The 22,016-nt window shown below is 38.9% G+C and overlaps 1 pseudogene; it reads left to right on the forward strand.

Moving 5' to 3' along the window:
• Positions 1–11,578: 11,578 nt before the first annotated feature.
• Positions 11,579–13,226, forward strand: LOC148017036 (3-ketoacyl-CoA synthase 13 pseudogene; annotated as a pseudogene).
• Positions 13,227–22,016: the final 8,790 nt, after the last annotated feature.

Below are 22,016 nucleotides of genomic sequence, written 5' to 3' on the forward strand. Positions count from 1 at the left end.
ATTCTAGTTGTGGTCTAGTTATGGGGTCAAGAATTTTTTCAGAAATTAAAATTTATGTATCTTCCTCTAACAATGGAGGCTCATCAATAACAAGAGTTACTAGATGTGTTTCCTTGAATGGTTTCAATAGACTGATATGAAAAGAATTATGAATTTGCCAATGAGGAGGGATGCCCAATCTAAATGCATTCTCATTTATCTTATGGATAATATGGAATGGACCATAATACCTTTGTGCTAATTTAATTTTTAGATGCCTTTCAATGGATTTTAACCTCATCTTTTCAATTCTCAACCACTCTATTAATTCATTTTCTTAAAAGTTAATAGCCTTACACTTCTTGTTAGCTTGAGGTGCATACCTCAATTGGGACTGCTTAATATTGTCAGTGACTTCCTCTAAGATTTTCCTGTGGTTACGAGCCAAATTATCAGTAGTTGGAACATCAATAGCAGTTATGCTTGTATAAACTACTTCAAAAGAAGCTCTACTAGTAGCAGAATATGGGGTATTATTTTAAGCAAAGTGAAGAATATGGTCTTAATTATTAGATCGATCAATTGTATAGGATTTAAGAAGATCAAGAATAGCACTATTGGTCACTTTAATCTGTCCATTACTTTCATGGTGGAAAGCTAAGGTAAAAGCTATCTTAAAACCTAGATTTTTAAATAGAGCTACCCAAATATGATTACAAAATCAGTCATTACAATTAGATAGTATAACCTTAGGATATATGTGATGAGAAAAATTATATTAATGAAAAGTTTAGCAACTTGTGGAGCAGACAATGCCTTTTTCCAAAGAATAAAGTAGGATTGTTTAATGAATCTATCCACAATTGTCCAAATCATGTCATGGTATGAGGACATTCTGGGAAGACCAGTAACAAAGTCCATAGAAATTAGTTTCCAAGGGGCATTAGGTATAGGTAAGGGCATAGGAAAACCATATGATTTTACATATTGACGTTTTATACATCGACACACAATGCATTCAAATACAAATTTTGCTATGCCATGCTTCATTTAGGCCAATAAGAATCTTCTTTACATGCAGCTACAATTGGCTAAATACCTCTATGTTCCATATAAGCATGCGCATGCATTTTAGTCATGGCAATATTTCTAAAAGGTATAATAATACACAATTGTCTTTGATAATACAAGAATCCATTCACATACAAGTAATTATCAAAAAGAGTGGTGTTAATAATATGAAATGTTCTTCAAATAAAAGAGAAATCTGGATCTAAATTATATGTAGGAATTGTGGCATCAAAAGTTTGATTTTCAATATGACAGAAGCATGATTTAAATACATGATCAAATTATCCAAGTGAATAATGTGATGTGATATTTCCATTGACCTACGATTTAAGGCATCAACAACTAGATTGGCATGATTTGGTGAAGCTTACATGTTTTCAAATAACCAATGCATGAACTATAGCCAGTAATTCTTTATCATAAGTACTATATTTTTGTTCAGAAGCTTTAAATTTACGACTCTCATAGAGGCAATAGGATAATTATTCTACATTTAAAAAATACCCTTACTTGAACCACTAGTATCAATGGCAACAAGAAATAAATATTTAAAAAAATCAAGCAATTGATGAATAGGTACATGGGTGAAAAGGTATTTCAAAGTGTTAAAGGATTTTTTAAAAATAGGGATCCAATGAAAAACAATATTCTTTTGTAACAACATAGTCAAAGGCAAAGCAATTAATGAAAATTTTCTAACAAATTTTCTGTAAAACTTGGCTAATCCTAGAAAAGATCTAACTTCATGCACACTCTTAATATTAGGCTAATCTTTAATGGTCTAAAATTTTCTTAGGGTCAACTATGATACCTTTAGTAAAAATGTGTGTCCCAAATATAATGTGGTATTGACAGAATGAACTCTTATTGGGATTTGCATACAATTAATTTTCATGTAGTAAATAAATGCAAAGAAATTTCTTATGCTTCTCTTCTGATTTATTGAAAACATATGTCATCAAAGAAAATAATTACAAAACCTTGATAATCCAAAAAAATCCTATTCACCATCTGTGCAAATGTAGCTGATGCATTAGTGAGCCCAGAAGGCATAACAATAAAGTCATAGTGAACAAACTCTATCCTAAATGCAGTCTAAAATACATTAGTTGAATCCATATGAATTTGGTAATATCTTGACTTGAGATCTATCTTGTTGAAAAGTTTAGCTCCCCTAAGTTTATCAATCAAATCATCAATTTTCAAAATAGGGTATCACTTTTTAACAGTCACTTTGTTTAAAGCTCGATAATCAATACACATCCATTATGTTTTATTTTTCTTTTCAATCAACAAAATAGGTACACCAAAAGGAGAAGAACTAAGACAAATTAAATCCTTGTTTAATAATCTAGTCACTTGTCCTCGAATTTCTTTTTCATGCAAAGGATTGTGCCTATATGGAGCTTTGTATGATGAAGAAACACCAGGAAAAAGTTCAAATTTATGATCTAATTCTCCTTGTAATGGTGGCAACTCAAGTGGATAATTATCTGTAAAACAATGTTTATGTGTGGGTGGCAATGTAGAAGCTTCAAACTCTTCTCCTTGAGTCACAAAAACCATGCATGCTTTGTATGGCTTTCTAAAGTACTTGCTTAGCTTGCGTGTGGCCAATCAATTTTAGGGTCATTGATCAAAGATATTATTTATCCTTGGAATTCAAAAGTTATTGTGTGAGCGTGATAATCAATGGCAAGATTAAATTGATCTCTAAAAGTCTTGCCAAGGATAATGTTTGATGATTGGAGAGGTGCATCTCGAAAATCATGTTTATTTTTATATGCAAATAATTAGATATAACAAAAGGAATAGCAAATAGGTTGCACATCTAACACTTGTGACACAGGTTTGCATGCGACCCATAAAAATTTCTAACCTTTTTATTTCCTATGTTCTATTATATTTGATGCCTTGAAATGCAAAGTTGACTTTGTACAAGGAAGGACTAGTTTCTATTTGTAACCTCCTAAACAAATTTTTCGGAATGAAATCATGAGAACTACCATGATCATACAAAATACTTGCATCCAAGTCATGCACAAAACCTTTCATCTTTAATAAAACATATGAAGAAAAAGGCATACCTAGTTTTTCTTCAATCATTGCCTCTTTTTGCAATGTGTCCATGATAACAATGTTGCTAGCCTTCACCATACAATAGGCAACATTAAGAGAAAATATAAGGACAATGAATTGCAAGAGAGAAGATAAATCCACAAAACTTGCATAACACAAGATTGGGTGCAGTCCCCCATGCATGTATTTGTAATATTGAATTAATCTTTTGTGCTCAAAATACATTGAAGGCATCTTCTTATATCCTTACTTTTCCTTTTCTTGCATTACTTTCTTTTGTGCAAATAAATATAACAGACCCTATAGCTTTACATTTAAATTATAACATTTAAATATTTTTAATAAATATATCCAAAATAAATCTATTATGTATAGTCCTTGCACTTATCGATGCATACAAAATATAATATTTTCATATTGTGTAGCATACAATTTTCAATAATATTTCCATCGTGTGATGTGTATAAATTTTATGCATTAAAATGTGCCATCACAAATAATAATTTTGCATAGCTTTGCATAATAATATGCTCATCACAACACAAAGTACATTAGTATACTTCCATCTATCTACCAAGCATAATGTGACCAATATCACATGTATGCATTCTTGTAATAAGTCGTAGATAATGTGTCAAATAGACTAAATCCACAATAAATAAAAATCAACTTATTTCCATAGTAAATTTTGGTAAAATACTATGATATGTATAATTCCATAACAAAGAGAGATAAAGGGAGAAAGAGGGATTGAGAGGGGGGAGGGAGAAAGAGAGATGAGAAGAATAGAGGGAGAGAAAAATTGATAGAGAGGTTTAAAAGAGAGAAAGAGAAGGATTTTGAGAGAGAGAGAGAGAGAGAGAGAGAGAGAGAGAGAGAGAGAGAGAGAGAGAGAGAGAGAGAGAGAGAGAGAGAGAGAGAGAGAGAGAGAGAGAGAGAGAGAGAGAGGAGAGAGAGGAGGGAGGGAGGGAGGGAGGGAGGGAGAAGCTCTACCCTACCCTTGCCTTTTCCAAGAAGAGGAGAGAAGAAGGCTTGTGTGTCTTCCAAGCAAGCCTAAGGTACTCACTCTTAGTGAAGTCTGTGGAGCAAGCCGAGAGCTGAAGAAGGCTTGTGTGTCTTCCAAGCAAGCCTAAGGTACTCACTCTTAGTGAAGTCTGTGGAGAGAGAGAGAGAGAGAGAGAGAGAGAGAGAGAGAAGCTCTACCCTACCCTTGCCTTTTCCAAGAAGAGGAGAGAAGAAGGCTTGTGTGTCTTCCAAGCAAGCCTAAGGTACTCACTCTTAGTGAAGTCTGTGGAGCAAGCCGAGAGCTGAGGCATTGGAAAGTCAAAGGAGTATATAGCATGGCACCTAAAAGAAGTATGTTTGGAGTAGGCCACAAAGTTGTATGAGCAAAGGGAATCCCTCCATTTCAAGCAATATCCAAGTGCCTTCATATTAAGTTAAAGAAAATAATGCAAGAGTAAACAATATTTGTGTTATGGATAGATCAACTTGCTCAAAGCACAAGTTGATATTCTTAGAAGTACCATTTGTAAAGTGTGCCCTCAAGGACAAGACCCTAAAGGCTTTATATATCAACCCTCATGAAAATGTTGCACTCTTAAGAAGAAAGTTATGATGTGAAATACCTCTTATAGAAGCATGATTAAATTACTTAGTAAAAGGGCTATTAAACTATGCCTCAAACTATTATTAGAAATGTATGAAGTAACTAGAGATAAAAGAACTTAGAAGTTGTTAAGATTATGCCTTGAATATAGAATGAGTCTACAAGGGACTTAGCGATCCCTAGGTTGAATTAGATAGAAAGGTTGATGCCTTGTGATGATGCCCTAAGAAAGGGACATTGCATGATGAAGTAGTACTCTTTGGAGGATTAGATTGACAAATTTAATAACCCTTGTGGGATACTCAAAGGTGGAATTTGAAATCTATTCCGCCTTAAAGAGTTGTTATCCTTTGACATGGAAAATTTATATTTTTCTTAGTTTAAAGAAGATAGGATTTAGAGACTCAAAAAAGTTGATCATCAGATGGATTGGAGACATAGTTGGCCACTAGTTCTTTAGATACTTTAGGAATGTTGGGGCATTTACTAGTGATATGCCCTATCTTCTTGCATTTGTTACATTTCATTTTTTCGGGATACTTCTTCCAATAGTTGTTTACAATATGCCCTTTTTTCTTACAAAAATAACATTTAGTGAGAACTGTATGTACCAAAACTTGATCACATGAAGTTGAAGATGCCTGACCGGTGCTGCCTTCTTTGTGGTTCCTCTTTTCTTCATCCAAACAGGATTGGATGGTACTTACCAAGGTAGGATTTGGAATGTTGGTAAGAGTAGTTATAAGGGTAGGAAACACCTTTTTCACAACTTTTAGGATAATAGCAATAGCATCCTCTTCATGGTGGAGCTTCTACTAAGGCAAGTTGTGCCATGAGACCCTTCATGTGAGAAATGAATTTTCCCAAGTCTTCTCCTGATTTATATTCCAAGCTAAAGAATTCAATTTTAAGGAAGATTTTAGTATTTTTACCAATGGCTCCATAGAGCTTTTCAAGCTCATCCCATTTTTCTTTAGTAATATTTAGTTGATCGACATGATGAATCAAGGACTTATCTAAGTGTAACACGATGATTGCTTGGGCACATTGGTCATCCTCTACATCAACCAATTTTGCAAAGTTTACAGCTCTAGTGCCTTGAATGAGAGACCAATACCCTCTCTCAATCATCTTGTACTTGATAAGTACCGAGCATGGGTGGAAATATTTGCCATCAAATTTATGAATTTGAGGGTGGACATCAACAAAAGTTGTGGCCATTGGGAAGGTCTTACCACTTGCTAAGACAAGGGCAATGTCTAGTCCCTTACAAACTTGCCAATGAATGCAGAAGCAAATCGAGGACACCCTTACAAACAATTGATATTCAAAATTGCAATGAAGAGAAAGGCTGAAAATCATACATATGCAGTACTTCAAAATATGACTTTGGTGGTCATTTCTTATGTGCAATCTTCTTTCGAGGTTTAATGGTCTTTTTAGGCTTCAACGATGTGAACCTAGACTGGACTTCTGGCTCCTCCTTATGGTATGGTTTAGTAGATGAACCTTGTGTTGGACAAGGACGGTCTATGATTTCAACGCTTGTTGCTGATGACTTCGAGGAGAGTGCAATGACACTCATATCTCTGATTTCATTGACCAAGATATTTGAAAGAAACCACACATGATATGCAACAAGCAACACAAGTTTAGGATAGGATGGTCTATGTGTTTATAGTTGTACACATAGCCTTACAAAATGAAGTAGAGAACTTAGTGGTTTTAATTTTCTAATGAAAAACTCAGATTGAGTAAATACTAGTAGCAAAATGATTGAGCAATGTGCTTTAGTGCTTACAAGCACTCATCTCTAGTTTATGCTACTAGAGATGGTAGATATCAGTATTGATGAGCTTGGTGATACCCTACCAAGTGAAAGAACCTCTGAAATGGAGTTCCCAGATTAGTAATTGACTCTGGAAGAGATAACTCAATGATTAAAATCAGTGTTAGTGATAGCAGAATATGAAAAAAACAAGAAGGTCAAGCTTTCAAGCTTGTGGCTATGGCTACCATGAAACCCATAGTTAGAGTTTGACTCTGTGGGAGCAGTGGAAGAAGAGTTTTAGGAAACCCTCTTGGGTCGAGATAGCCCACTTGGCGGCTATCAAAGCCCCATGGTCATCGTCATCATTGCACCTGCTATAGGCCGTGCCGTCATACGAATTGCCAGACTATTCAGAATTGCGCTGTTCTCTGAGAAAACCTCAATGTCGTGCTCCTGGCTGCCCAATGTCGAGCTCTGACATGCCACGTAGCTACACCTTGAGGTGGAGAGAAAGTTTCTAGAAGATAGCAAGAATTGAAATGCCCTCCTATGCATGCAGCAAGTCCACCAAGGTAAGGGGGTCCAATACAGGCGATGGAGGTGAAGAAGATAGGATGAAAAAATGGAGTTCTTCTTGTGCACTTAACTGAGATAGAGCTGTGGGAAGTTGAGTAGATCAGATATGGCTCTAATACCATGTGAAAATATCAAAGAGGCAAGCATTAGAATGTGTGCACAAGAGGGAGAAGAGAGTTCAAAGTACAAGAACAAAATCTTGTTTACTAAGTTGCTTACAAGTACAACTTGGGTACACTCTCTCGCACCTTGATAGTGACCCATAGGCTATTTATATAGCCTCTTCCTAGCTAGGGTTAGGATTTCCCCTGTCGCTTAGGCTATTCACACCCATCTGCTCTTATACACCCTTGCTTATATGGTGGGTTCATATGCCTATCTTCTAACAGTAATAACATTTAAACTTGTAATAAACATTACCTTGTAATGGCCATTGTACCACAAAATAAAATTGCCTTTTTTTTTCGTTACATTACTTTGAAGTTGAGTGCTTGGATATAATCAGAGTAGCATAAATTTACCCTAGAGAACAATAAATCATAAGTTCTTGAGATTAGGATATCTCGATTTCTCCAAGGGAGAGAGAACGTAATAGCTCGAAGACCTTCATATGAATGAAATAAAAGATGGGGGGAGAGGGGTTATAACTCAAAGGTTAAAATATTTTAAAAAAACTCATTTCTTTCTCCGACGTCATCATTTTTTACATTAAGTGTAGTAGCCATCATTTTTAATCGTCCATCAGCTTCATGGAAAACAATGTGAATTGATGGAGGCTTGTACTGATGTTTACCTTGCCATCATCATCATCATCAATGGCTATTATTGTACCAAGCTTCTCCATAGACTCTAAATTGTAGCAATTTGATGAGCATGAGGGAGAGAGCAAGAAAGGGAAGCTGTTATATAAACCTTAGAGATAAAGGCTTATGAGCGTCTCTTCAAAAACACCTTAGCAATGTTGCGCAATAGGATATATATAACTCTACCCTACTCTTATCTTTGCAAGAAGAGGAGAGAGGGAGACTTATGTGTCTTTTAGGCAAGCTTGAGGTATTCACTCTTAATGAAGTCCATGGAGCAAGCTAAGCCAAGGCATTAGAGACTCAAATGAGTATATAGTATGGCACCTAAGAGGAGCACATCTAGAGTAACATGTGAAGTTGCACGAGCAAAAGGAACCCCTCTATCTCCAAGAAATATCCAGGTGCCTTCATATTAAGTTAAAGAAAATAGTATAAAAGTAAAAGATGCTTGTGTCATGGTTAGATTAACTTGCTCAGAGCACGAGTTAATATTTTTAGAACCACCAATTGTATGTGCCCTGAAGGCCAAAACCTTAAAGGCTCTAAATGTTGACCTTCATGAAATGTTGCACTCTTGAGAAGAGAGTTATAATGTGAAATACCTCTTATAGAAGCATGATTAGATTACTTGGTAAAAGGGTTATTAAACTATGTCTCAAATTGTAATTTTCTAGAAATGCATGAAGAGACTAGAGATAAAAGAACTTAGAAGCCATTAAGATTATGCCTTGAATATAGAATGAGTCTACAAGGGACCTAGTGATCCCTAGGTTAAATTAGATACAAAGGTAGATACTTTGTGATGCCATAAGAAAGGGATAATGCATGATGAAGTAGTAGTACTCTTTGGAAGATTATATTGACAAAATTATTGACCCTTGTGGGGTACTCACTGGTGTTGTTTGAATTCTATTTCACTTGAAGAGATGCTATCCTTTGACATGGAAAAATATAAGCTTTCTTAGTTTAAAGATGGGTTTTTTGCCTTGTTTTTATTGGACTTTTGAGAATCCCCTAAGGGGAAGAGTTTACTTGTCTCTTAAGGCTTATTAGACAAGGGTTTGATGCACATGTGGATCCCCTCCATGATTGCACAGTGGAAAAAGATGCTGGTAAATGCAAGAAACCCAGGAGTGCATTGCTTGATATACTAGCATGTGAAAGCTACCATGGAACATTGGTTCACTTCTACAGTAGCATGCAAGTTAGGCTCTAGATACCCACATTGGGCCTAGGATGCAGATGAAAAGCCTCCATTGCCTAACATCTACGAATATTGAAAAACCCTATTTTAGATAAAAGGGTGGATTATGAATTGTGTCCATGAGTTGCATGTGGGTTTCTAGGTGCTTTGGATATATGTCTCAATGTAAGGGACAAAAATGTTGAATTGGTATTGCATCTTGGAGGGAAAGGAAAGGTACAAATGAATACATTATTGCTACTATTTTCTAAAGATTGTCTGATCTTGTATTTGTTTTTGTACCTAAATTACATACAAGAACCTCGTATTAATGGGTTAATTAAAGAAGTTATTTTTTACATATCAAATTAATCATGCTAGGTAGTTAGATAATTAAGAAACTCCATATTAAATGAGAAGTGAGAAGGGTGTATCCCCAATGGATCCATCCAATGGTAGAGTGATCTCAGCAATCCTAGAAGTTTCCCATAGGATGGTAGGATAAATGGTATAGGAAAGGTTGAAACGTGATCATCCTAGAAAGATTAGTTTAGAATCGACCTTGTGTCATTTTAGGGAGCCACAGTGAGACTTAGCCTTATGGGTAGTGGAGTGGTCGACACATCAACTTCCCCTCATTTCTCACCCTATTTGAACCAAGTTTTACACATCCCGTGAAGATTAGTTTAGAACCAACCTTATGTTGTTTTAGGGGGTCGTGGTGAGACTTTTCCTTATGGGCAAAGGGGTCGACACATCAACTGCCCCACATTTCTCACCCTCTTTGAACCAAGTTTGACACATCCGCTTCGGTTTGGATTAATTTGCACAAACAGGTGCCCATAAAACTAATGCTAGATAACCTGTTAGGTAACCATCGTATTATTCAAGAACCTTATGTTTAAGTTGATCCTCATGGGAATTAGGTAGACATTCCTTTGCAAGGTAGACTCAAGTGATCCAAGATAACAAAGTTCGCAATACTCTAAGGGAGTTCCAGACGATGTTGCCTAGGTTTTGGGCTACCAAATCAACGTCAAAGGAGCATTTGATAGGCATGTTATAGGAAGCCATAGGGATATGTTTGGCACATGTAATAGCTTTGGTAGTTTATAAATACATTTTTTGAAGTGTTAATATTTGTGCTTCAAAGGGAAAATGTCTCAAAATTTTGCAAACTGCTTGCCTATGTGAGTTGGTTTTGAACTTTCATGGAGCATGTCTTCACCCATGGCACGAAGAGATTGTGAACTTGAAACCAGTTGCAAATTGAGATGCCATGGAAACTTGTGAATTTATGAACTAGTTCCCATCCAAGACTAGATTGTGGTGGGAACAAGTCCTAATGTGTGTGGCCTTTTTAGGACCTATTCAAACATTGTCTAGGGTGTTGAGCCAATGTCCAAAGTTGGCTTGAAACCCTTGACCAATGAGAAGGACGTGTGGTTTACTACTAACTTGATATCGGTTGTAAAGTGACCTATAGTTGTGCTGGTCCAAGTTTTGCAAATTTAAATTTAGAGTAAAAAAGAATACATGGAAGCTATTGTTGTACGCCACATTTGAATGTTTGATGCTTCTTATCCTTTAACGCTCACTCAGTTTTGGTCCTATTTTATCAAGAGCCATTTGGAGCCATGTACTCACCCATTGTATGTGGAGGTTGTAGGTTTGTAGACATGTTGCGAACTTGGAGGCTACGTGACCATGTGAGTTGGCAAGCAGATGCCACGAACTTGAGTGTGAATGTAGACTTGGTGGGAACAGGTTCACAAACATGTTGCGAACTTGGAGGCTACGTGACCACGTGAGTTGGTCGAACCTGAGTGTGAATGTAGACTTGGTGGGAACAGATTCTTAGAGGGGATGGCATGATTGGCAATCCAAATGGAACTAGTGTTGTGTTATAAAGATGGCAAGATGGGCGGGCGCATCGTAGTCACCAGCTGAAAAGGATGAAAACGGCAAGAGGCTCCACCTAACCCTGTCTCTCACGCAGGGTGCGGAAACCTCGCCTTAACACACACAAGGGTAGTACCGTAGTAGTAAACTAACTAGTGAGTGATCACACCAAACCCCTTCATCGATCAAGCAATCTCGCTTCCAAGTTCCAACTTCCCCCCCCTTCTTCTTCTGCTGCTGCTCACCTTCTTTCTTTTTATCCTCCTGTCTCTTACGTCGCCAGTGGCCACATACAAACGACGACATTTATAACAGTCGTCGTGTTATGTGATACTCTCTCTCTCTCTCTCTCTCTCTCTCTCTGTGTCCGACTCTCCCATCATCCATCGCCTCGTCATCTTCGTCCCACATCACCCACACAGAGTCATCATCTCTAATCCGTCAGCCAGGAAATGAATTAAAAGGAAAAAAGAACAAATAATCAGAAAAAACGATCCCCTCATCAGTCGAGCTCTTAAACAGGTCTCTCCCCCTTGCTCTTGCCCCCCCCCCCCCCCCCCCCAATCTCACTCACATCTCTCTGTCTACATTCGATCCCTGCGATGGCGGCTCCCCCCTCCCTTTCTGATCATGAAGTCGGCCAGAAGGAGCAGCAAGCCAGGCCCCGCAGAAGGAACAGGGGCATCCTCGCTTCCCTCTCCCAAACCCTTGCCTTCCTGTCCTCAGACGCCGCCTACGACTACTTCCTCGTAGCCAAGCTCTTTGCCCGTGCCTATGTACCTCACATCCTGCCATTCTTATGCCTCTTCTTGTCATCAGTAGGGGCCTGCTGGCTGGGCCCAGAGAGACTCATTCACCTGTGGAAATATGATGATGATGCATCAGCAAAGGCAGCCATGGCCGTGGCTATGTTGTTTGTCTTCTCAGTGGTATTGTATTACAGCCGCCTTGCAGCGGCCGGCCATTGCTACCTGGTAGACTTTGCTAGCTTCAAGTCACTGGACCAGCACAAGCTCGACACTCGGCACTGTGAGAAGGTCACCAGGGAGAGCAATGCCTTCACCAACAAGAACATGCTGTTCCAGCTCAAGGTCCTCCTGAAATCCGGCCTCGGTGAGGAAACCTATGGCCCTGCCTTCGTCTTCAAGCCCACTCCACAGGAGCGCATTCCCACCCTCCAGCTCGCCCGCGAGGAGATGGACCACATGATGTTTGGTGCCATGGATGAGCTCCTCTCAAAGACAGGCGTTGCGCCTAACTGCATCGACTTCCTCATCGTCAATGTGAGTATGTTCTACCCCGCTCCATCCCTGTCTTCTCACCTGGTGCACCACTACAAGATGAGGGAGGATGTCAGGAGCTTCAACATCTCGGGCATGGGCTGCGCTGCCGGCATGGTAGCGGTGGACATGGCCAAGGATCTTCTCAGAGTTCACAAAAACAAGCTTGTTGTCATTGTTGGCACTGAGAACATCACATTGAATTGGTACTATGGCAACGATCGGTCCATGCTGGTTCCGAATTGCCTCTTCCGATGTGGTTCCTATGCCCTTCTCCTGTCTAACAAAGAGCAAGACAAGAAACGCTCCAAATTCAAGCTTGTTCAGTCCGTAAGGACCACCACTGCTGCCAGTGACAAGTCTTACAATGTGATTGTAACAAGGGAAGATGATGATGGCCTAGTCGGAACATCTCTCAGCGTGAAGCTACTCGATGTGGCCTCTCAAGCTCTGCGAATGAGCATGATCAAATTGGTGCCTGCTACCATGCCATTCACTGAGCTGCTCAAAGTGGCCATAAATGCAGTTCAGAGGAGTGCCTTGAGGATGGATGTGAAGCCATACGTACCTGACTTCAAAAAAGCATTCGACCATTTCTGCATTCACCCTGGAGGAAGGGCGGTAATCGATGGGATTGGGAAGAATCTGAGGCTGACAGACTATGATTTGGAGCCAGCAAGGATGACACTGCACAGGTTTGGCAACACATCAAGCAGTGGGCTATGGTATGCCATGGGCTACTGCGAGGCCAAAGAGAGGCTAAGGAAGGGGGAGAGGGTGTGGCAGGTGGCTCTGGGATCAGGCTTCAAGTGCAACAGTGTAGTGTGGGAAGTGTTGAGGGACATAAAGCCACAAGTGGGTATGAATCCTTGGATGGAATGCATCCACAGATACCCTGTCGAAATCACCACAGACATCACCCCATCGCATCCTTATTACCAAGATGTCAAGGAAGCGGAGAGACAGGTAGAACTGGATGAACTACAGAAGAAGAAGAGTGAAGAAGCTGGTATGGGCATGCAGGAAGCTTGACGTGCTCAGCTTGAATCATCCCAAGTTAAATGTATCGGAGCAAATAAGCAGAAATACATCTATTGTTACCGTCCTTTATTCACATTGTTTGGAATGTAGCACATTGATTATTTTTTAATATTTGGGTATAATCATAGACATATTGAGTGACTCTGACTTTTCCATTGTCTAGTGTTAGTTAGCATCCTCCTCTTGAGTTGGGTCAGCTATGACTGGTTTTTCTTTGCAGTTCCTTTGTGGATTTAGGGAGAATCCTGCAGAGTTGCCTCAATAGATCTGCACCTTTCATGGTAGGTTACAACTTCTTTTTACATCGAAGAAGTTGAAGCTTGAATCTCTCTCTCTTTGAATTTTAATGGAAGGGGGGCTCAGCGGAGGCGGCCTGGGGAGCAACTTGCCCCGGGAGAGAGCATTCAGCGCGAACCCTTTCCAACCTGCCCGAGAGACAGACAGAGACATTCACGACTCACGAGAATTCCACATGTACATCGTGATTCGTGTGGTCTTGTTACTTATTATTACATCAGGTGCTGCTGGCACAGTTTGCACTGCTGCCTGCATGAAGGTTGCGGTGTAGTTGCTCCTGAGTCCTGGTTATTTCTGCTCCAGTTTCCACGTGGATGATGGCATACTCGGGACTTTAGCCTTTGTGGCACGCAACAACCTCACTTGCAGTGGGAACTGAATATTGTCTAGATGTGGATCGATTCTGAAAAATGGACATTCTTATTTCTACTGATGGATTGCGTTGCAAGCTTGCACCAACTGCTATAAAGGCCTGTGCGTAAGCATTGTGATCATGCATCATTTGTTGAAGCTCTTGTAGTAAGTCTGGCAAAAGCCCAGGTAAAACCCCCATGCGATTCAATAACTCATGATCGGTGTCATAAATATAAAGTTGTGCAAACTTTGGCATTTGTTATCCATCCTCACTTGGCAATAGGGAACCCATCCGGTGATATATTGATCCATGAACTCGAAAAGTATAACCATTTCCATTTTGAGGCAAAAGCTCATCAATTTTTACACCCATTGAAACAAAAGCCAATGCGCTATTATAAGCACGTATATTTTTTTTGAACTCTTTGCTTTGTGGATGTGTGCCATCAAGCAAATTACACAGAGGTTGTGGTGGTTGTTGTAGAGGTGGCAAAATTACTTTCCCTTCTTTACAGCAATGCTTTCCAATCGAAGTTGTACGCATTGTTTTAGTTTCATCGTGCCACAACTTAGCCATGCAATGGTGACAAACCTTGCAAAGGGTACCAATTGCATGCAAATCTGGTTTTTGGAAGAGCAAAATTGTTATTGATGGATGAATATCCAAATTAGGTGGCATGTCATGGAGAATTGAACAAAATCCACCATTTTGAGGTAGAAACATAGGAGCTTGAATATTATACTGGTCATGTAGCATCTCAGTACTTGCATCTGCATTATGGATAGCTTCATTCTCTTCTTGAATAAGGCGAGGCAATTGAACATCTAAGGACAGTAATGGTGCACCAGGCATTTGAGCATTTATATCAATTGTATTTGTTGTAGTGCGATGCAATTGTTGTAATTGCGTTCTTGCTCTTGCCCTGTGTCTACGTTCAGCTCTAGTAGCATCAAGCATTTGCCTACAATTTCTTAATCCACCATTTGGATTATTTGTGTTTCCATTTCTTTGTGGACTTGTGCTACGTATCTCCACTCCGAAGGGTAGCAATTCATGGTTATCCAACATCTCAACATCTATATTGTGGATAGTTGCATTGTCTCCTTGACGAATAGGAGGTGGTTGAACTTTCAATGGCAATAATGGTGCAACTGGCATTTGGTCACTTGTAGCTTGGATGCTATTGTATCTATCTCTATCTATGGTAGCATGATGCAGTTGTTGCAATTCTGTTCTAACTATTGCCATGTGCATACGTTCAGCTCTCGTAATATTAAGCATTTGCCTACGCACACTCAAGCCACCATTAGGATTGTATTGTCGAGTTGCGGTAGACATCTGAAATCATGAGCAGCAGAGCAAGATGCAGCGCAAAATTGATTGGTTTGATATAGCTGATTTGGGATGCCGACATCCATATAGTTTCCATTTGCATGATGTTGTTCATACATATATCTTGCATGGTCACGAACATGTAATTCAGTCCTAACTCTTGCAACGTGCCTACGTTTATGTCTAGTAATTTTGAGCGTTTCTCTACGTGCACGCAATACACGATCTCTAGGCACAGAATGTGTTGGAAGTACCATTGCCGAGAAAAACCTGATATAAAAAGAAAAATGTACTTTGATATTAGTAATTGCATACTTTTATGTCCCTTGCGTACTAAAATTTTTTCCTATCTTTTAGGGAAGACTTTAGCAAAGATTTTCCTTCAAGATAAATTTGTTCTAAACACTATTTCAATATAAAATTTGAAGATTATAACATCACATAAGCAACAATATAATCTTACATGTGCAAGAATATAAATTGAAAGAGCATATTATGTCATTATCATGGGGCATACAAAAGTCCAAATGACATGAAAATTCTCAAACCCAACAATAGAATGACATATCTATCGGAGGATCCGACAAAAAGTTATTGAAATCGCCTGATATGCTAAGAGCACTATGCATTGGATGATGAACTCATGCGACGATTCAATAGGTTCAACATTGCAGAGAACCTATTGAGGCAAACTTTTAGAGAAGTGACATGCACATCGAGGCAAATGCTCTCAGGTGCAAGCACGCTTGCATTCCTTTGAGCCAGTAATTCACACACTCCATCCTCTATACGATTATTGCTCTTAGCAAGGTCTCGCAACTTTTCTGCATGGTCTTCAAAAGAACACCCTGGCCAGTGCTTGCAAACCAACTCATAGATTTCTCCTATATAGCCCTTTATTTCATCTATCTCGTCTTGCAACATTATCCCATCAGCCAAGCCTCCTTCATATTTTTCTGCCAGGATTTTTTCGATTCTTTGAAGGCGATCACCAAACTTTTGACAGAAGGAGTTTGAAGCTCTTTGACGTTTGTTTAAACTCTTGATTTGCTTCTCAATTGCATCTAACCGATGCAGGATCTTTAGGGATACAACGGAAGTGTTGTGTCCTTTGACACGTTTGAGGGCACGTTGTACTGACTTCCTCCTAGCCATGTCTTTGGCTTTATGCACATTCATTCGTGCATTGGGAGTACACAAAACAATGTCTGGTACATGGACATTGTTTCTTGCATCAGATGTTTCAGCATGCTCCATACTGCCATGGTTACACAAAGTATTAAGAGATCACACACACACACACACACACATACACACACACACACACACACACACACACACACACACACATCAACACAAACATAATAATGTTATCACACATTTTTTATACTAAAACACATACACACATTAATTAATCAAATACTTAAAACACGTAATACACCTTAACAATGTAATGACACACATAACACATTAATTAATAAACGCATAAACACATCAAGAAATAATATTAACACACTTTCATATCAAAAGACTTTAATGTAGCACAAATCTTTAGTTATGAAAGATGCATTTGCTATTTTAACTTTGACCTATTTAAGGAAGTTATAGAAATGGCTACCATTACACAAAAGGACTCACCTAGAAAATGAGACTTAGAGCTATACTTTATTATTTGTAAGCTATCAAATATATAGCTTTTAGAAGGAACCTAAAGAATGTGACCTAGAGTTATGCACTGAATATGTGAGAAATCATATGTGGACTTTATAGAATAGCTTCAAATTGTGGGACTCTTCTTTCCAAAAATATTTTATTGAGCCTACTAAACTTTGGATTCCTAAGTTCAATTTGGAAAAAGAAAGTCATAGCACTTGATCAATATTAACCACTAAAATCATCCTTACGATGTAAAGATAAGATAGAGAATTTGGAACCACGCAAGCCTTTTTAAGATGTAAAGTTTGAGTCTTGCACATGGGCCAAAATGCCTATTATTTGGAGAAAAAAAAGTCATAGCACTTGATCAATATTAACCACTAAAATCATCCTTACTATGTAAAGATAAGATAGAGAATTTGAAACCATGCAAGCATTTTTCACATGGGGGTTTGGGTCTTGCACATGGGCTAAAATGTCTATTATTTGGAAAAAAAAGTCATAGCACTTGATCAATATGAACCACTAAAATCATCCTTATGATGTAAAGATAAGATAGAGAATTTGAAACCATGCAAGCATTTTTCACATGGGGGTTTGGGTCTTGCACATGGGCTAAAATGCCTATTATACATTCCATTCAACTTTAATGTAGCACAAATGTTTAGTTATCAAAGATGCATTTGCTACCATTACACAAAAGGACTCACCAAGGAGGTTGATTAAAGTATTCAAGCATTGATTACAACTTAAATGAACAAAATATTAATTAAAATATTATTAGCACATATATACATATGAATACATACTATTAACACAAACATAACAATGTTATCACACATTTTTTATACTAAAACACATACACACATTAATTAATCAAACACTTAAAACACGTAATACACCTTAACAATGTAATGACAAACATAATACATTAATTAATAACACGCATAAACACATTAAGAAATAATATTAACACACTTTCATATCAAAACACTTTAATGTAGCACGAATCTTTAGTTTTGAAAGATGCATTTGCTATTTTGAACTTTGACCTATTTAAGAAAGTTATAGAAATGGCTACCATTACACAAAAGGACTCACCAAGGAGGTTGAGGTGAGTGATAGGTTGGTGCAAGGAGAAAAAGTGATCAGGTAAGCTGTACTCAATCTTCTCTCTCTCTCTCTCTCTCTCTCTCTCTGTGGCTCCACCCCCTTAAAAAATTCTATTGTGGAGTAGGGGTCTCTCCCTCTCTCTTCTGAAAACAAAGACCATCTTCAAAAAACAAAAAAAAAGGTGTGTGTGTGTTGGAATCATTGTGTTTGAGGCATGCAAAAAATTGGTGTAAGCTAAGTTTTCTCTAGGCACATTGAAAGGGAAGGTGAGTATGTATACCTACATGTGTGTATGTGTGTGTGTGTGTGTGTGTGTGTGTGCTATGGAGGTTGAGCTGAGTATGGATGTAACTAATCTACGAATCTACCTAACCTAACTCCTACCCTATGTGGCACTCAAATATAGAGGTTGAGCTGAGTATGGATGTAACTAATCTACGAATCTACCTAACCTAACTCCTAACCTATGTGGCACTCAAACAATGACTCCAAACCTAGAATATTTTTTTAATGTATGGATCTAGCTAACCTAACTCCAATCTTATGCGGCACTCAAACAATGCCTCTACACATAAAATATTTTTTTAAGGCACATTGAAAGGGAAGGTGAGTATGTATATCTACGTGTGTGTGTGTGTGTGTGTGTGTGTGTGTGTGTGCTATGGAGGTTGAGCTGAGTATGCATGTAACTAATCTATGAATCTACCTAACCTAACTCCTACCCTATGTGGCACTCAAACAATGACTCCAAACCTAGAATATTTTTTTAATGTATGGATCTAGCTAACCTAACTCCAATCTTATGCGGCACTCAAACAATGCCTCTACACATAAAATATTTTTTTACGTTCTTTTAATATATGGCACTCAAATGATGACTCCATACCTCTATTACATTATAATGTACTAATCTACCTAACCTAACTCCTATCCTATGTGGCACTCAAATATGGAGGTTGAGATGAGTATGGATGTAACTAAACTACGAATCTACCTAACCTAACTCCTACCCTATGTGGCACTCAAACAATGACTCCAAACCTAGAATATTTTTTTAATGTATGGATCTAGCTAACCTAACTCCAATCTTATGCGGCACTCAAACAATGCCTCTACACATAAAATATTTTTTTAAGGCACATTGAAAGGGAAGGTGAGTATGTATACCTACGTGTGTGTGTGTGTGTGTGTGTGTGTGTGTGTGTGTGTGTGTGTGTGTGTGTGTGTGTGTGTGTGTGCGTGCTATGGAGGTTGAGCTGAGTATGGATGTAACTAATCTACGAATCTACCTAACCTAACTCCTACCCTATGTGGCACTCAAACAATGACTCCAAACCTAGAATATTTTTTTAATGTATGGATCTAGCTAACCTAACTCCAATCTTATGCGACACTCAAACAATGCCTCTACACATAAAATAATTTTTTACGTTCTTTTAATATAGGGCACTCAAATGATGACTCCATACCTCTATTACATTATAATGTACGAATCTACCTAACCTAACTCCTACCCTATGTGGCACTCAAATATGGAGGTTGAGCTGAGTATGGATGTAACTAATCTACGAATCTACCTAACGTAACTCCTACCCTATGTGGCACTCAAACAATGACTCCAAACCTAGAATATTTTTTTAATGTATGGATCTAGCTAACCTAACTCCAATCTTATGCGGCACTCAAACAATGCCTCTACACATAAAATATTTTTTTAAGGCACATTGAAAGGGAAGGTGAGTATGTATACCTGTGTGTGTGTGTGTGTGTGTGTGTGTGTGTGTGTGTGTGTGCTATGGAGGTTGAGCTGAGTATGCTTGTAACTAATCTACGAATCTACCTAACCTAACTCCTACCCTATGTGGCACTCAAACAATGACTCCAAACCTAGAATATTTTTTTAATGTATGGATCTAGCTAACCTAACTCCAATCTTATGCGGCACTCAAACAATGCCTCTACACATAAAATATTTTTTTAAGGCACATTGAAAGGGAAGGTGAGTATGTATACCTATGTGTGTGTGTGTGTGTGTGTGTGTGTGCTATGGAGGTTGAGCTGAGTATGGATGTAACTAATCTACGAATCTACCTAACCTAACTCCTACCCTATATGGCACTCAAACAATGACTCCAAACCTAGAATCACACTTTCATATCAAAAGACTTTAATGTAGCACAAATCTTTAGTTATGAAAGATGCATTTGCTATTTTGAACTTTGACCTATTTAAGAAAGTTATAGAAATGGCTACCATTACACAAAAGGACTCACCAAGGAGGTTTAGGTGAGTGATAGATTGGTGCAAGGAGAAAAAGTGATCAGGTAAGCTGTACTCAAGCTACTCTTTCACACACACACACACACACACACTCTCTCTCTCTCTCTCTCTCTCTCTCTCTCTCTCTCTCTCTCTCTCTCTCTCTCTCTCTCTCTTTGTGGCTCCACCCCCTTAAAAAATTCTATTGTGGAGTAGGGGTCTCTCCCTCTCTCTGCTGAAAACAAAGACCATCTTCAAAAAACAAAAAAAAAAGATGTGTGTGTGTGTTGGAATCATTGTGTTTGAGGCATGCAAAAAATTGGTAGTGGCACTCAAATGATGAGGAATAGGCCGAGGATAATGAGGTACCTCTGCAGAAGCAGTCGCTTGCTGAAGTCGCTCGCGCTGAAGTTGCAGCAGTCGCTCCCAGCAGTGTGGATACTCGAAGCAGTCGCACACGCACAATAGCAGAAGAAACTCGCGAGTTGTAGCAGCTCTTTATATAGAGCTGGCTGGGTGCGATTCGTTCGCCACGCAGGTCGAGGAGGTAGAGGCTTCGCCACGCAGGTCGAGGAGGTTGAGGCATTAAGTCGAGGAGGTCGAGGCAGACGATACTCGCAGGAGCTCGAGGAGCCGATTCGCAGGAGGAGGCGGCGGGCGCCACGCAGGCCAAGGAGGCTTCATCCACGTGCGGCAGGGGCCATGCAAGCCGAGGAGAGGATCCATGCGGGCCGACACGCCGACCGAGGGCACAGAAACCACGGGCGAGGGCAGCGGGGGCGAGCGAGGGTGCAGGCGAGCGAGGGCGAGTGAGGTGCCGACGCGTGGGACCCCCGCTGAAAGGGAAGGGGGGGTCGGGGGTTGCCACGTGGCAGCAGCCCCCGACCTCCCCTTAACATATAGTAAGGACTAGGTGGTGTGGTTGGATACACCCACTATCGCGCAGTGCAGTTAAGGCTTCGCATTTTTTTTCTAACTATGAATATTTTTTAAAGGCACGATGTATGCACAAAGACATGTATCTCTAGCCTTAATATCACCAAAGAAAAGGAAGGCCAAGCACCCATCGTGTAGCACAACTAAAGTATTCTTTCAATTAGTAGTTTGCATGCCCAACATATTGTACATGTTCTTTCAAAACACATTGCAAAGTATACATTGTTTCTAGTAGTTTATTGTAATATAGGTAGAAAGAAAATAGTACATTAAAAACTATAATACCATTTAAAATAGTTTTCTCCTTCATATAGGGATAATGTTTGTGAGTATTGGTGCATCCATGGCATTGTTTAGCAATGATGTTCATATTTTTTTCGCACAAATGATTATGATGATCACACTTTGAACTTTCTTTTACTTGAAATGAACATGTCACTTATACATGGTAGTATGTATTACAATGATCACACTCTTTGAACTTTCTCTTACTTCAAATGAACATGTCAATCACTTATAAATGGTAGCATGTATTAAAAAAGATTAGAAATGAAAAAGAAAATGTAGTTTCAATTACCTAAATTAAAAAAAGTACATACATCATCTCTATCAAACACAATAATGCCAAGGTGCAATTAATGCACCCTAATTGGCCACAAAAACTCGATGAATTCATGATGCTCCCAATATAGTGGGACATGTGAAGAATGTTTTTTTGTAATCAAGAATGCTTCTAATGGGGTGAACACATAAAAGCACAAGAAATAAGTC

This window comes from Lygodium microphyllum, chromosome 22 (assembly GCF_053477565.2).
Source record: "Lygodium microphyllum isolate KBCC chromosome 22, Lygodium_microphyllum_v1.1.10, whole genome shotgun sequence".
NCBI classification, from domain to species: Eukaryota; Viridiplantae; Streptophyta; class Polypodiopsida; order Schizaeales; family Lygodiaceae; genus Lygodium; species Lygodium microphyllum.